This window comes from Oryza sativa, chromosome 9 (genome assembly GCF_034140825.1).
Source record: "Oryza sativa Japonica Group chromosome 9, ASM3414082v1".
In the NCBI taxonomy this organism is placed as follows: Eukaryota; Viridiplantae; Streptophyta; class Magnoliopsida; order Poales; family Poaceae; genus Oryza; species Oryza sativa.
The window spans coordinates 18,860,577-18,879,606 of record NC_089043.1 but is presented as its reverse complement, the minus strand read 5'-3'; positions in this window follow the sequence as shown (position 1 = coordinate 18,879,606).

The window sequence follows — 19,030 nt, the reverse complement described above, 5'->3', positions numbered from 1 at the left end:
TTCTACTTCTAGTTTATTTAGTCTATTTTCTAACACTCGTACTCTACTAGATAAAGTCTTTTCATCTGATTCTAATTCTATTTCTTTTCTCCATTTTTGTTTATTTGCTTTTATACATTCAGCACAAGCTTGTTTTAGACATATACTACAAGTCACTCTATTTTCTTGACTAGGGTAATATATGCAAAAAGCACATTTGATATTATAGTCACCCTTTCCTCTAATCCAATCATGTTCACAATTTAATTGATCCATCATTTCAACCTTTAGACCTGCTAATTCGTCAATTAAATCTAACTCTTCATCGGATGATTCATATTCTTCGTTGATAGTTTCAACTTCGTCTGTTTCTATGATAGAATATATTGATTCGTCATCTTTTATTTCATCATCACATACTAATATGTTTTCGTTTACGCTATCTATAATTAGAACCCTCCCTTGTTCTTCATATTTACTAGAATATCTCTTTTGATCTTTATTTGGGCATGTTCTACTTAAATGATCTGGCGAGTTGCATATAAAACATCTGCATGTTTTGTCATAGGTTTTCTTTGGATTATATCTTCTTACATTTCTTTTATGTAAGAAGGGTGCTCTATTATCTGATCTTCTTAAGAAATACCTTTTCTTTGTTCTAATATTATTGTTGTTTCTAGGCTTGTCTTCTCCATATGACAAGGGTATTTGAACTATTTTATTGCAGAAATTGTAATCCGAGTGTTTCATAGATCTTTGGGCTTGGATACCCGTGCATATTTTTCTTAGTTGCTTAAACACAAAAGTTATGGCTTGAGAGATGTTGATTTCAGCTCCTTCAGTTTCTTTTTTATATTCTTCAAATATCATACTTCCTAGTGGGTCAGGTAATTTATTGAAATAACGTTCAACTATTCCCCTGTTATATCCTTGTTTAGCAGTTGTAGCATTATATAAATAATATTGGGAGAATTCTTTTATGCCTTTCCAACTTGTTAACGTTAATTTTTCTATTTCTTTTAACCTTTCATTTTGCAAAGTCGTATAACCTAATTCCGGATCTTCAGCTATAATAATGTTAGATATAACATTTGCAAAATTATGTGGATTGCTACCAGCTCTTTTCAATTCTTCATAATTATTAGGATTCTTTTCAACCCATTGTTCCCATAGAACCTTAGCAGATTCACCTAAAAATGTTTCTAAGTAGGTTATCATATCTTCAACTTTACTTCCTATATTGTGCTGGTTTTGTATATATTTTTGAACTATTAAACCTTTCCAAATACTAATAATATTAGGCCAATCAATAGGGTCATGTGCGGCTAAATTTAATATAGCACCATCACTCCTCTGGTTTTGAAATTTAACAGGCTTCTCAAAGTCTCTTCTCTTTGTACCCATATGCCTATATTGACCTGGTATATAGTTATATGAAAATTCTTCTCTATCAGGGGGCCATTTTCCTGCTGCCCTAGCTGGTCTTTCTCTTTCTCCTTCGTTTTTCACAGTACCTTCTCCATATCTTTTTCTCTTTCCTGTTCCTAAGTCCACTTCCATAGCTTCCATTGCATTATCAAGATTATGTAACCCTACTTCATCTAATGTGTTTATAAAATCATTATATTGTTCTGCATTGTCTATTTCATTTTCTATGTTCTCCATCTCATTTATTAGATTAATTTCTTCTTCATAACTTTCAAGAAATAATCTTTCATTCTCTGCCCATTGCTCTTCTTCACTTAAAATTTTACCAAGATTTTGCTCTTCTTTGCCATGCTTATCTTGCTCTTTCCTCTTTATCTATTCTATCTTGGTTTCTTGGTTTTTAAAAATTTCTACTGCCATATCTTCGTTCTTCTTTATGCATCTTAAATTCTTCTATGTCTTTCGGAGTTGCTTCTATTGGGCTAGTCTTAATGATATATTCTGGGTTGATTATATTAATTTTACACTCAATAGCATTTTTCTCCCAATATTTCATAGGAATTTCTCCTATAATTTGGATATCTTCTAATCTTTGAATAATTTTTTCTATATCCCTTTTAGACTTAATATCTCTATACCAATTTGGTGCAAATGCTTGTAGTCCTATGCACTCTATATTGGAATTTGATATATAATAGTTGTCTATATTCTCACTAAGCTCATATTCATTAATTCTTTCTTCAGACTCAAGATTAGGTACTTCTAAGTTGTCGAGTTTGGGGGAGACTCCACCACGCTTTCGTACCTCTGAGATATATGGAACATTATTTTGATATGGGATAAAAGTAATTCCTTGCTCATGTATTACTGTGGTTTGTACTGATTCTTGAAGGAACCTTAAGCCAATTATCATGTCATCATTAATCATTGACAAATCTCTTATTGTAATCTCATCTATTATATATTTAGTTGCATTAATGTAAACCTCCATATTATATACATGTATATATATATGTATATATATATATGTATATATACATATACATATATATACATATATATATACATATACATATATATATACATATATATATATATGTATATATACATATACATATACATATATATATACATGTATATATATACATATACATATATAATAATTCTTTCTTCAGGCTCGAGATTGGGTACTTCTAAGTTGTCGAGTTTGGGGGAGACTCCACCACGCTTTCGTACCTCTGAGATATATGGAACATTATTTTGATATGGGATAAAAGTAATTCCTTGCTCATGTATTACTGTGGTTTGTACTGATTGTTGAAGGAACCTTAGGCCAATTATCATGTCATCATTAATCATTGACAAATCTCTTATTGTAATCTCATCTATTATATATTTAGTTGCATTAATGTAAACCTCCATATTATAAGCTAACTGATTATGAATTTTCTTTATTCCGGACATGTCTGTGGAAACTTCTGCCTTATTGTCATCAATTGTGTGAACTATTTCAGGACATCTTGTGAAATATTTGTCATGAATAATATTCTTTGTACACCCAGTGTCTACTAGTGCTAATATTTTATAAGATACTTTGGGTGTCAATTTTACTTTAACAGGGATTCTTATACCTAATATTTCTTTGAAAGGCAATCTTACTATATATTTATTTCCAAAATTGGTTATGGCCTCTCTTAGTTGAATTATTTTAGCAGTATTACTGTCTTTTAATGTTATCAATTGCTCTTTAAATTCGGTGTTTTGTATGTCCTTATTCTCTGGTAATGCCTTAATATCGCAATTATTTTTTAGGTTCTCTAATTCTACTTCTAGTTTATTTAGTCTATTTTCTAACACTCGTACTCTACTAGATAAAGTCTTTTCATCCGATTCTAATTCTATTTCTTTTCTCCATTTTTGTTTATTTGCTTTTATACATTCAGCACAAGCTTGTTTTAGACATATACTACAAGTCACTCTATTTTCTTGACTAGGGTAATATATGCAAAAAGCACATTTGATATTATAGTCACCCTTTCCTCTAATCCAATCATGTTCACAATTTAATTGATCCATCATTTCAACCTTTAGACCTGCTAATTCGTCAATTAAATCTAACTCTTCATCGGATGATTCATATTCTTCGTTGATAGTTTCAACTTCGTCTGTTTCTATGATAGAATATATTGATTCGTCATCTTTTATTTCATCATCGCATACTAATATGTTTTCGTTTACGCTATCTATAATTAGAACCCTCTCTTGTTCTTCATATTTACTAGAATATCTCTTTTGATCTTTATTTGGGCATGTTCTACTTAAATGATCTGGCGAGTTGCATATAAAACATCTGCATGTTTTGTCATAGGTTTTCTTTGGATTATATCTTCTTACATTTCTTTTATGTAAGAAGGGTGCTCTATTATCTGATCTTCTTAAGAAATATCTTTTCTTTGTTCTAATATTATTATGGTTTCTATTTTGATGTTTATAAATCCTTTTACTTCTAGGCTTGTCTTCTCCATATGACAAGGGTATTTGAACTATTTTATTGCAGAAATTGTAATCCGAGTGTTTCATAGATCTTTGGGCTTGGATACCCGTGCATATTTTTCTTAGTTGCTTAAACACAAAAGTTATAGCTTGAGAGATATTGATTTCAGCTCCTTCAGTTTCCTTTTTATATTCTTCAAATATCATACTTCCTAGTGGGTCAGGTAATTTATTAAAGTAACGTTCAACTATTCCCCTGTTATATCCTTGTTTAGCAGTTGTAGCATTATATAAATAATGTTGGGAGAATTCTTTTATGCCTTTCCAACTTGTTAACGTTAATTTTTCTATTTCTTTTAACCTTTCATTTTGCAAAGTTGTATAACCTAATTCCGGATCTTCAGCTATAATAATGTTAGATATAACATTTGCAAAATTATGCGGATTGCTACCAGCTCTTTTCAATTCTTCATAATTATTAGGATTCTTTTCAACCCATTGTTCCCATAGAATCTTAGCAGATTCACCTAAGAATGTTTCTAAGTAGGTTATCATATCTTCAACTTTACTTCCTATATTGTGCTGGTTTTGTATATATTTTTGAACTATTAAACCTTTCCAAATACTAATAATATTAGGCCAATCAATAGGGTCATGTGCGGCTAAATTTAATATAGCACCATCACTCCTCTGGTTTTGAAATTTAACAGGCTTCTCAAAGTCTCTTCTCTTTGTACCCATATGCCTATATTGACCTGGTATATAGTTATATGAAAATTCTTCTCTATCAGGGGGCCATTTTCCTGCTGCCCTAGCTGGTCTTTCTCTTTCTCCTTCGTTTTTCACAGTACCTTCTCCATATCTTTTTCTCTTTCCTGTTCCTAAGTCCACTTCCATAGCTTCCATTGCATTATCAAGATTATGTAACCCTACTTCATCTAATGTGTTTATAAAATCATTATATTGTTCTGTATTGTCTATTTCATTTTCTATATTCTCCATCTCATTTATTAGATTAATTTCTTCTTCATAACTTTCAAGAAATAATCTTTCATTCTCTGCCCACTGCTCTTCTTCACTTAAAATTTTACCAAGATTTTGCTCTTCTTTGTCATACTTATCTTGCTCTTTCCTCTTTATCTGTTCTATCTTGGTTTCTTGGGTTTTAAAAATTTCTACTGCCATATCTTCGTTCTTCTTTACTTTCTTTACTCTAGCTAATTCTCTATAGAAATAAAGTTCTTTATCTCTTATTTTAGGCCACTCACACTTCATAGAGTTATTATATTCTTCATTTATTTCCTTTAATTTATTTTCGTAATATTTTATCTCACTTTCTTGATCTAATTTTTCCATAAACTCTGAAACACTATGTCTTCTATTATCTATTATATTTCTATCAGATGCTTCTGTTTCTAAGTCATCTGTGGTTCTGGGTTTGTAATTTATAAATCTAATGCTGGTATTTCCTTTACTATTTTGATAACTTATAAAATTTTCAGGCTGACTCAAAGTTTTGCTTTCAATTAAATCACTAATTTTCCATTCTTCTCCTGCCCTTTCTTCAGAACTTATTTTTAAAGGGCTCATGAAAGTTATTCCCTTAGAGTGCATATTTTCAATCACGTCATTTACATTTATTTTGTATTTGGAGGCACTTCTATTAGTTAATCTTCCTATAAATTCTATGCTTACTAGCAAATTTGTTCCTTTAAATTCCTCGTATCCCTTTGTTTGAAAACCAAAACTCATTTTATCTATAAATTCTTTTACAGGCATCATTAGATCTGGGGCTATATATGTTATCAACATATTCTCATTCATGTCACCTTCTAAAAATCCTAATGCTGCTTTATCTATTGTGTCCCACCTTTTATCTAACAGAGTTATTAGAACTTTAGCTCCTAATTTCTTTCTTGTCATACCTTTGATTCCTATTATATACATACCTTGGTGAATATATTTATACCCTGAATACTTTAATCCATTTTCAAATTCCTTGGCTACAATTTTTAACTCAACTGGCTTTGTTAAAACGCTTAACTCTACTTCTCTAGATATTCTGTATAACCCATTTTTATTCTCAAAAAATCCCATGCAATATATTTGTTGAGGTCTTATTGCCCTTAAAGTATCTCGTTGATATCTTTCGAGCTGTTTGTCTACTTCTGCAATATCTTCAAGCTCATCTATGTCTTCATTTTTACCTTTTTGTTTATCAATACAACTTAAAGATTTATCGTCTCTGCTTGCTATTCTTCTAAACAAACTCCTAGATAGGTCCATTTTTCTGAATTAATAGCTTGAGACGAGGTAATTATGCCTGTTGAAGCCAAAACTATCTCTTTTCCTTTACTAGAATTTATTATTTCTAATAATTCTTTGATATAGTCACTGTTTTGTAATATCTTATTCTGCCTTGTCTTATATTCCTCTAGCTCTTTTAGCACTGAATTTAATTTATTACTGACAAGCAAATATTGTTCTTCAGATTGCTTTCGTTCTTTAAACAAATCTTCAATCCTTCGCTCTAAATCTTCCTGCTTTTTATCCCAATTTATATAAAAATTATATATCAGATCAACAATTAAATTTAATTGACTATTGTTAGAGTGCTAACTATGGTCTTCAATGTGATTTAATCTACACCTTATATTCAGATTATCTTTGGTAGTAATTACCTTTCCAATATTAGCTTCTGAATTTGATTTCTCTATAATGACTGGCTCTGATACCACTCTTGTGACTCTTGTGACTCACTTATGATACCACTCTTGTGCTTCGGACAAAAAACACTATTTATTCGGCTGAATACTATTCAGTTTACTGTTTATTCGGCTGATTACTATTCAAAAACACTATTCAGTTTACTGTTTAAATTACTGTTCAATACTGTTCACTTCGAGAGATATTTTAACTTTAGGATCTTTGCAGGGTGGCGAATCCTATTTAGACAGCCTCAGAAGCTTGCTTCAGATGATATAAAGTCCTACTCGGTACTCACCGTATGCCTCACCTATCTGTCTTTTTAGAAGCAACTTAAAAAGATATTCCAAGCCACACTTGTTCTAGCTAAGAGTTTATCGTCTCCCCAGGCAGTTCCACCCGAAGGGAACACTTCTCTACGGATACCGATTCTCCAGACGCCTATGCAAGATGCAGGCTAAAAACGAGAACAAACCGAAGAGGTTTCTCCTATAGGGTCCTTAGCATAAACACTTGTCTAGAACAAACGTGCAGGAATACTTAAGGAAAATTACTTCATATTAAACAGATAAGCTTACATACGGTTTTCCCTTTCGGGAAACCCGAAGGTAGGTACAAGCAAGCTGTTCTTACCTTACACAGCGTTATAACACAACTCCTTGCTTCAATATACTATGCAAGGTAGGCTAAAGTCACTACTACTAAGAACGGTGGAATGGAGGGTGAGAGCGCGCTTGGAAGCTTTGCTCTGAATGGTGTCTTCGTTGTTGTTATGTGTTTTCGTTCTTGTGTGTCTTCGGAGTGAAGGCCAACGTCTCCTTTTATAGAGGCCAGAGATGGCTTCGCCTGTGTCTCCTGCTTATCTCTTCGCTACTGTGGATTCACGAGAGCTAGCTAAAGTCGAGGCCTTTCCACCGAAAGTTTTATTCTTCACAGGGATATGTCATTCACCGCACCCTATATTGTTCCTTTATGCTTTATAGGGTGTCTTTCTGGATTCCTTCTTCTGGATTCCTTCTTGAGTAGTCTTCTGAAATCTTCGTTTATTCTTCTTCCACGCCCAAATTATTGATATTCTATTATCAATATATATTGAAAAACATATTTAGCTTAAAGAATTCTATTCATCTGGCTGCCCATGGCCACCAAGATCCATTGTTATCTGGAATAGTGTAGATTCCTGATCTTGAATAGTGATCTTTGTCGGGGATGACAAGATCTTTATTCATTATCTTCGTTGATTATCATTGGTGCTGATTGTACCGTGTCAATCTCTGATGGTTCTGTTTTCTGAAACCACTGAGCCAGGCTTCTGTAGTAACTTTTCTTGGAGCATTCATTTCCAAAATCCGGTTTAATTATGCGCCCTGCTCCCTTGAAGTATTCATAACTTTGGTTGTAGAATTTGCTGATAAAAATCCTTGTGATCTTGTTTTGGAAAACCAGCTGATATTCATAATCTGTGGTGATAGCTTCTTCAATTTCTGCAGCTTCAGAAAATAATCTCCAATTTTCATGATTAGCAACTGTTGTATATATTTCTTCCTCTTCATCCGATAGTTTGCTAAGACCGTCTTCTTGAAAATTAAATTGTCCCTTCATGATATATATATAATGAATTGCTGGACGAACAGGTGGTGTGAATTTTGGTGGTATTGAGGAGAAGATAATCCTGTATCTTCCATGTCCAAGGAAGTTAATTTTTTCTTTGCATATTTCCATTTTCTTTTTGGATAATATTAACCCATTTTGTTCCACCTTTCTAAAAAATATTTCAAGATGAGCAATATGTTCTTTGTAAGTCCTTGAGAAGACTAACAGGTCATCTATGTAGACTAATATGAATTCTTGGTTTTCGTTAAATATATTCTGCATTTTCCTTTGGAAAATTGCTGGTGCATTTTTTAATCCTAATGGCATAACAAGCCATTCATAATGTCCTTGAGGACATGTAAATGCAGTCCATTCTATAGATTCTTCTGCCATTTTTACTTGCCAGAATCCAGCTTTCAAGTCAAATTTTGAGAAATATTTACTACCTTGTATTCTATTAATCCATTCTTGCTTATTTGGGATATTATAGGCATCTTCTATAGTATTATCATTTAGTCTTTTATAATTTATGACCATCCTAGATTTACCTCTAACTTCTTCTGCATGATTTCTTACTATGAACGCTGCAGACCTATATGGACTTCTGCTTTCTCTTATGGCTCCTAGTTTCAACAGTTCTTCTATATGCATCTTAAATTCTTCTATGTCTTTCGGAGTTGCTTCTATTGGGCTAGTCTTAATAATATACTCTGGGTTTATTATATTAATTTTGCACTCAATAGCATTTTTTTCCCAATATTTCATAGGAATTTCTCCTATAATTTGGATATCTTCTAATCTTTGAATAATTTTTTCTATATCCCTTTTAGACTTAATATCCCTATACCAATTTGGTGCAAATGCTTGTAGTCCTATGCACTCTATATATATATATATATATATATATATATATATATATATATATATATATATATATATATATATGTATATGTGTATATATATGTATATGTATGTGTGTATATATATACATGTATATATATATATGTATATATATATATATACATGTATATATATATATACATGTATATATATATGTATATATATATGTATATGTATATATATACATGTATATATGTATATATATACATGTATATATATATATGTATATATATATACATGTATATATATATATATTCATGTAAGATAGCACTCTTAAAACCATCTTCTACGGGACAAAATCAGAGTCCAATATGCTTAAAATCAATATAGCTAGTTTGATGACAGTATCAAATGGCTTCATGGTCTTTCAAAAGATTGTCACCTCAGCTCCCAATTCATAGATAAGTACACTGGTACTGCCTCTTGGTACCTTTTAAGGGTGCATGGAAATGTAAAAACTATAATAAAAAATTGCAATTGTACACAGTTGTTGATAACGTCAAACTGTGTATAGAGAGAGTGGTCATATTTTGACTTCACTTTTTTTTTAGCGAAACTAATTTAAACATCGATCGACCTTCGACCATGCATAATACGAGTCATGTGCAACTAGCTTACATATAGTGTTATATATACATATGTATGTATATATATATAGCTTACATATAGTAGTCAAAATAGACTTATTCCTTTTGGGAAACTATAGATGAAAACCTACAGATTTTGTAAAACTATAAATATAGCCTTTATGTAAATGCAAAATACCTCCTCCCATACACACACACAAAACTATAGGGAGTAGCTATATTTATGACGCTATATTATTTTATAAAACAGTTAAATCGTTCTCACACTATAGATTACTTACACTTAAATACTGTAATTAGATTGTAAATTTCAAAACATATATTGTAATTACATTTTATGTTTTAATATTTGAATGTAATTTTAAATATTTGCATTATATTTTTTCTAATACACAAATAAAATTATATTTAACAGTAATTTTTATCTCTGTGAAAGAGGAGATAGGTTAGATAGAAGTATACTTGAGAGCAAAGTGACTGAAAAAGTGGCACCATATTTTTAAGAACCTGAAACAGTGTTAGGAGAACGGCCTTATTTATACAACTCCAATAAGATAATACAACGAGTTTATTAAGATAAAAGGATTAAAAGCAACAGTGCGTAATATTATTTTTCAAATTATAGCTTCTTTCATTTCACCAAAAAGAAAGGTAAACAAAAAAAAATGATCTACACGGATAAGAAAAAAAGGTTACAGCCTAAATAGATTTATTTTATCCCGATTTCTAGGGAGAAGGAGAGTTTGTCAAACAACATGGTCGTCGCAGTACAATTTAACGCTTTCCATTATTTAATGTCTTGTTTTGTTTTAATTATATGGAGCCATGTGTGAAGCTTCTCAGCACGCTAAATATTATAGCATTCGTCATATGTATGACTAAGGAAGTACTTTTGTTTGATTGTATAGCTTATTACATACTTTACACTTTGCCACTTGCCACTTACTGCGTGGAATTTATTAATTCAGCTCACTCATATATGGCTTGTTATATATGTATGCATGCATGCATCTCGATTTGAATATAGGATGTGATTGTATGCGTTCATAAGTGTAATTTCACGCGTTATGTATAATAAATAATTAACAAAAATTGCTATACTAATATAATATTTTTTTTTTGAGAAATATGGTCTTCCAAAACCCTGTCACCTCCCAATTTATATATAATCAGTGGTGAACTGGTACTTACCACCGGTATGTTTTAATGCACATCGTAATAAGAAAACAATTATACGTACAGACAGTATAACAAAGACAATTTAGCTAGGAGAAATTGACATGGTAGTTTGAATGTTGTTTTTATGAGAAATGAGACTATTAAATATTTATTTGTGGAGTGTTACTATGCAAAATTTCTTTGGAGAGCTCTACAGTTTACTACTAGTTTTTATAGTTTATATGCTCCTCATAGTATATCTCATATTTTTTAGAATTGCTTTGTGGGGGTTGATAAAAAATCTACCAAACTTATTCTTGTTAGAGCATCTGCTATATGTTGGGCTATATGGTTGTGTAGAAATGATATGGTTTTTGATAAATCACCATCTATGTCCTATAATCCTATATGCATATTCTTTTCAGGGCAACATACTGGCCCCGGTTCTGAGCTCAACTGCTAAAGTGTGATGAAGAAATCAAGTCAGTGAAAGTTATATGTCGTAATTTTGATTCAATAGTTATGCAGTTGCTCGCTAACTTTGGATGGAGATTCACAAATAGAATTTAATAATTTTTGTGATCTTGTTATGCTGTGTGAGTTTTTTTTAGTTTGTGTGTCCTTTTGTTTATTCAGGTGTGAGTTTTTGGTGAATTGGTGTAATAATTAATTGGCTGTAGCTCTTTGAGCAAAGGTCGGGATTATATTCCATTATTAAAAGAAAACATATTGTATTGTAGTTGTAAATGTCAAACTACAGAAGAGAAATGGGGGAGAGAGACCCCGGGGGGTGACTTCACTTTTTTCTCGGCGAATACGTTTATCACCATATAATTAACGATTGGTGCATCAGCTGATTTCAGATTATTGACTAGAAATATTAATCATGAATATTTCTCAAGAACACATAGCAAGTTTGAGATCTTTGTATCTATTCGTTAGAAAACCAGAAACAGGCATGTAATGGAAGGAAATGAGGTCTTTGCCCCGTGTGTTGCAGCGGGATTTTAATAAAAAAAATTATCATTAATATGTTATTATTATATCTTAATTGTTGTACGTATTTGATACTAACATGTGGACATTTTTAGCCTTACACTGTTCTTTTTTTCTTTCAACAAAAAGTGAAGAGTTGGTTGGAGTAGCTAACATTTAGACCATCTAGACCTACCTGTCATTTTTCCCCTTAAAAAAACTAGGAGTTGGTAGTGGGGCAGTGGTATGTAGAACCACCACCACTACTCTCTTTTATAAGAAGCATAGTATACAACTACCACAAAACACCACATCAGTGATGCCTCCTTCATTGCGTCATGCATGGAGGAAGGAAAGGGGAAAGAAGAGGGCATGCACGGCGGTCGGCTGCGCATGGCCAGCAGTGATGATGGGCCTTGTGAGAGGAGCTAGCTAGCGGCAACAGCAAACCATGTGGGAGGAGAGGATCCTCTCCTCTAACAAGCGGTGGAGTACTTGCCCGTCAGAGTTGCCCGTCAGAGATGACTATCACCTCTGACAGTCGGTCACCCGTCAAAGGTGACTGGACACAACAATGACCACTGTTCTTTGACCAGGCCTAAACCCATCAAAGGTAAGGGTTTATGGCCATCAAAGGTGACCTGATCCGGTGTAGTGGGAGTAAAGGACTAGTGATAGAGGACTGGCGAGAGGAGCGGCGGCGAGTCCGTTCATAGGGAAGAGTCTGTGTCGTCACGTGGAGCTCAGCCAGCGGCGGGAGGGAATGACACTGGCAGCTGAAATATTTTGTTGATTTGGTGTTCGTTCTGTTGGATGAATCGTTTTTATCTTTTGGATATTGAAATTATTGATCCGTTGGAGAATTCTTAGATCTGTTCTTGGTAGATGGATGTGTTTCTTATGGGGCCGATTGCAATCTCATCAGTGTGGGCTCGCAATCTGGCAATAATGATCCGCTGGCTGATTATCGCTGAGACAGAAGTGCCGGTTCCAAAATCGTCACCGACGTTAGTTTTGAACCAGCACTGATGTCCAAACCTGTGGTAATGATAGTTGGAAAATTTTAAAGTCTCAACACATAATATAGTACTACCTCTTTTTTAAATATGTATAACGTCGTTGACTTTTTGTCCAACGTTTGACCATTCATCTTATTCAAAAAAATTTATGTAATTATTTATTTTAATATAACTTGATTCATCATCAAATGTTCTTTAAGCAAGACATAAATGTTTTCATATTTGCAAAAAAATTTAAATAAAATAAATGGTCAAACGTTGGTTAAAAAGTCAACCGCGTCATACATTAATTAAAATACGGAGGGAGTATATAGCAATTGGATAGTTTCTTTAGCGGCACAAAAATCATCACTTGCTTATGTAGAGCTTATCTAATGTGTGATTATATTCTTTCAACAAAACGGATGCGCATCATTTCTCGGTTTATTCCTACATGTATGGATAATGCATGTATGAGAATTAATTCTACAATATGTATATGTCAGCGGCCGTTTGCAACGAATCAGGAGGGAGGCCGGAGGTACAGTTAGGAGAATAGGCAACCAAGCCACCTAGCATGACAACGTAGTACCAAGATTAATGTTTTATTTTACCATGACCAAAATTATTGTTCATTACTGAATTAACTACCTTTAAGTACTCATTTTTAAACATCCTAATGTGGTTGGTGTGGTTCTCCAAGTCGTTGGTTATATTTCTTTCATTGATGAATCTCTATTACTTACGTATTGAATCCTGCTATCCACGCAGCATGCATGCATACAGGCCGATATATTTCTTAAAAGAAAATACAGACGATCAACTTAATAATTTTATCTGCCTCCGCAGGCAAAATGGCGATAGCTAGGTACTCCCTCCGTTTCACAATGTAAGTCATTCTAGCATTTTCCACATTCATATTGATATATATTTTAGATTTATTAAAATCAATATGAACGTGGAAAATGCGTAGGACTCTATATATTGAGCTATCTCCTAAATCAACATTGGCTGCTAGGCTTAATATATATTTTCTGCTATGATTTAACTAATGAATTAATTAATTGTCGCTTTCCACGTACCATTTCATATATATATATACATGTGCAAAATTTTAAATGCAAGCTGTTTTAGACACATGAACTTTTCAACACAACGGCACGTGTTCTCAACATTAGTCCCTATATACTAATAAATTTCCCTACAATTTTATTTTAGGTTGCGTTCCATTTAGCATCTTGTGTGACAGTGTGAGCAACTACCCCATTTTCTATAAACACATTTTTTTAAGTTTTCTATATGTAAGTTTTTTAAAAACAAACAAATCTAATTTTGCAGATTTATAATAGTTAGTATATATTCAATTGATCATACTCTAATGTCTCTTTTTCTCGTTATATGTGTCGAAAAAAGCCTCATCCAAACGCAGATTCGAACTGACACTTAGTCCAAATTTAGTATTTCGAAATGTACATGTTGAATTCTTATGCTTTTTTCCTACAATGGCGCTAAATTTGAGATGATTATCTTTGATTTATCATATCTTAATTTGTGCATTGAATTTAATTCTATACAATAATATTGCTTAATTTATTTTTCTTCCCTTGAAAGTTTCATAATTTTGTGATATGGAATACATTTGGCCAAACTACAACTGATAATTTAATTTTATTTCTATTCCATTATTTTAGTTTATGAATCATTTCAATTTCTCTTGTGGTTTGTTCTTTTTTATTTTTTAACTGGGAATCAAACTTTATTTAATTGGCGTAATTGTGTTATGTCTCTACTTTCATATTCATATGTGATTTTTATCCCTATTTTCAGGGTTTATGATTTTGCCCATTCTTTTTTTAAAAAAAAACAAAGCTTTAGCTTGCACCTGGTATATATGTTAGGTCACGTTGACGGTGATAAGTCTGTGGCATTCACCATTGAATATTATTGTATGTTTACCTCTACTTTTGGTCATCACTCACATGGGTCTGCCCCTTATACCCTTAAATCTAGGCTTCTTGGTTCAATTGAATTAAGAGATCAGCGAACTATGTTCAAAATAGCATCAACAATGGCCAAAGTTATCTACTCTTTCAGAAGCAAACAAGATGGCAATCATAAATAATTCCCAATGTGGTGCTAATAAATTAACCAAATCTTATCTAGCTGTTGCTACTAGACATGCATATATATATGTATGTATATGTATGTATATATATGTATGTATATATATATATATATACATATGTATATATATATATACATATGTACATATATATATATATATATATATGTACATATATATATATATACATATATATATATATATATATATGTATGTATATATATATGTATGTATATGTATGTATATATATATATGTATGATATATATAGTAAATTTGTTTGGTGCTCCAAGGTGCCCGGGCACCATTGTTGAAATTGAGCATATACCCAATTCAAATGAGTATGAAACTTTTTCAATTACTTAGGTATTAATATTAACTAACTAACTAGTTCAAAACAAATTTGAACTGAATTTGAACTTGTTTTTGTTAGATTTTGATTCTAGGTATATAGCATCCATACATATAATTAGTTAGGTATGTAATCATGGATTATGAAATAAAGTTAAATTTGAGTTGTTTTGTTGATAGGTATAGGTATGAATCAAATTATTATAACTAGGTATATACTCACAATTTGAAAATTTTGAAAAATTTGAGTGATTTTGTGCATTTGATACCATGGTGCCCGGGCACCATGGTGCCCCATATGAGTGTCCTATATATATATATATATATATATATATATATATATATATATATATATATATATATATATATATATATATATAGGACGCCTATTTCCTACTACCGGGAGTAGCTACTCCCTTCCCTTAGTGGGTTAGTGGTATAAGCAAGGATCCAATAAATCAGTAGATTAAACAATTAACTAAATAGTTTAATAAATCACTTAATTAACGGTTGCATGCAAACTAGCTTCTAGCATGGAGTTTCTGCCTCTCAAACTAACTATTAACTAAATACGGCAGAACATCAAACGAAAGAAAAATCCATGTAACAGCAGAACATCAACTACAAAAATTCAGCGTCTCAACAGAAAATGACAGAACATCAACTGAAAAAATTCGTCGAATATCAAGTGCATGCAGGACCTTCTGCTCCCTAGCTAATAGGTGATTAGGTACAAACAACATTATGTTCTGCTCATGTAACTAAATCCCATCTTCTTATATGAAGCTCCCTGGCCAGAATGTAGGCAGAAGGTTAGATCACCTTCTGCTCGTTCCCTATGAAAATTAATAACCATATAGAGATGGTTTAGAAGATTAACATAGGCGTATAGGGCAGAAGGTTAATATGAACAGAAGGTTCTATGGAAATTAATATAGGCAGAAGGTTGTGGATCTCACCTTCTGCTCGTTTTAGTCGGTTGATGATTCTATAGATGGGGCAGCACATGCAAGTGCATGATCTTCTGCTTGTTTTGGCCGGTTGATGATGCTATATATATGGGCAGTACATGGAACTGGATGACGAGCAGAAAATCTTCTGCTTTAAGAAGAAAAAATGCAGAACATCAACTGGATGACAAGCAGAAAATCTTCTGCTTTAAGTAGAAAAAATGCAGAACATCAACTGAAAAGGTGTGGATGCGGAAAATGTATATTAAAAATGGCAGAACATCAACGGAAAATATATTTTCTCATATGAGCTTCTGCCTGCGTCCATTTTCTGCTCCGCCGGGAACAGAATACCGGCCAATCCATTTATCAGTTAGGATGAGATCAACCGGCTACTACATTTACGGTGGTAAGCGCTAAACAAGTTAGATGGCTCGTATGAATTTTCAGAAGATCTTCTGCTCGTCTAATTAGTAGAAGAATAGATCTGGAAAAGGAGCAGAAGATCATTTCTGAAGACCCATTTTAAAAGGAGCAGAACATTGAGCAGAATTTCTGTTTGAAAGGTAGCAGAACATCAGCTCTTCCCTGGTGTTCTACATATAAGCGGTCGGTTGTTGATGTTCTGCTCTTTTTAGAACTAATTTTCTGCTAACAAACTAACCGAAGTTCCGCTCTCTTTCGTATTGATTTTCTGCTCCTAACAAAGCTTGTCCTGCTCCTTTTCTGGTTCACATACAGTGCGCATCAATGCGTGCAATGGCTGGCAAGCGATTAGTAAATGGCATAAATTTCTCGTGTATGTAGATATATGGCATCACCTTCTGCTACATCACTCCCTCTAGAATAGAACACTTTCTGCTTTTCCCAGTAAAACAGATCACTCTCTGCTCGTCAGTTGCTAACTATGTCATGTGATCACAATACCAGTTTTATCAGGAAGAGCAGAACACAATCTGAAACGTTAACAAAAATAGGCAGAATATAACAAAAAGCAGAAACGAATCTTGACAGAAACTCGTCAAGACCTTCTGCTCGGTTTTTGAATGCACATGCATGCGAAAGAAAAAAAAACCTAGATTAAAACAGAGCAGAAGGTTGGTACGTTCGTTTGTGTGCTGCCGATAATCAAGCCATAATCTAAGTACTTAGTTATTTATTTAATTCAATAAACTGTTACATGGGCTGGTTGGTTAATGGATCCCCTTCATTGACCTGATCCATTACGGAAGGGAGTAGCTACTCCCGGTAGTAGCTTATAATTTTCATATATATATATATATATATATATATATGTATATATATATATATATATGTGTGTGTGTGTGTGTGTGTGTGTGTGTATATATATATATGTGTGTGTGTTTATATGTGTATATATATGTATATGTATATGTATATATATATATATATGTATATGTATATATATATATATGTATACATATATATACACACATATATACATACATATACATACACATATATATACATATACATACACATATATATACATATACATATATATATATATATGTATGTAGCATTCATGTAAGATAGCATCTTAAAACCATCTTCTACGAGACAAAATCAGAGTCCAATATGCTTAAAATCAATATAGCTAGTTTGATGACAGGATCAAATGGCTTCATGGTCTTTCAAAAGATTGTCACCTCAGCTCTCAATTCATAGATAAGTACACTGGTACTGCCTCTTGGTACCTTTTAAGGGTGCATGGAAATGTAAAAACTATAATAAAAAATTGCAATTGTACACAGTTGTTGATAACGTCAAACTGTGTATAGAGAGAGTGGTCATATTTTGACTTCACTTTTTTTTTAGCGAAACTAATTTAAACATCGATCGACCTTCGACCATGCATAATACGAGTCATGTGCAACTAGCTTACATATAGTGTTATATATATCAGCTGATTTCTGAGTATTGACTTGAGATATTATAATAGTTTATTTTTACAAAAAAAAATCACTAACATGTTCCAGAGTATAGATCTTTGTACGTGGTATATATAATTTGTTTTTTTAAAAAGAAACACATAAAGGAAGTTAATTAATGAATATGGGCAGTAGCGTACATATATGTCCTACATATATAGCTGGAAATTGTTGGAGTCAACACATGCATGATATATATATAGCAATTGGATAGTTTTTTGAGCGGTACAAATAAAATCATACGTATGTAGGAGTAGAAGGCTTTAATATATGTAACGTTCTGATTCTTCCAACAAAACGCATAAGCATCATTTTTTGGTTTATTCCTACTATATGCTATGGATACTGTATAGGTATATGCATGTCAGCTACCGTTTTGCAACGAATGAGGAGGTAGATATATAGGTCTGACAGGAGCATAGAGGCAAACCAGGCAAAACCTAGCATGACAATGTACATGGTACCGAGATTATTGTTTTCTTTTAACCATGACGAAAATTATTGTTCATTATTAAACTGCCATTACCCCATTAATTTTTTTGGGACTGAACTATTAGTCAATCGTGCAGCTAGGATCAAGCATCTTAATGGTTGGTGGTTCTCCAAGTTGGCAATATTTCTTTCATGGATGACAGATGATAAATCTCTACGTATCTCGGTTACAATCATGTTATTCACGCAGCATGCGTGGATATATTTTTTTTCAAAAAAAAAAGAACAGTCAGCTTAATAAGTTTCGTAGACAAAATAGTATGCAATAGCTGGGTAGTAGTCAGTACTACTATATATATTGAACTATCTACTATCAAGATGACTGCTAGGCTTAATATACTTGGTATA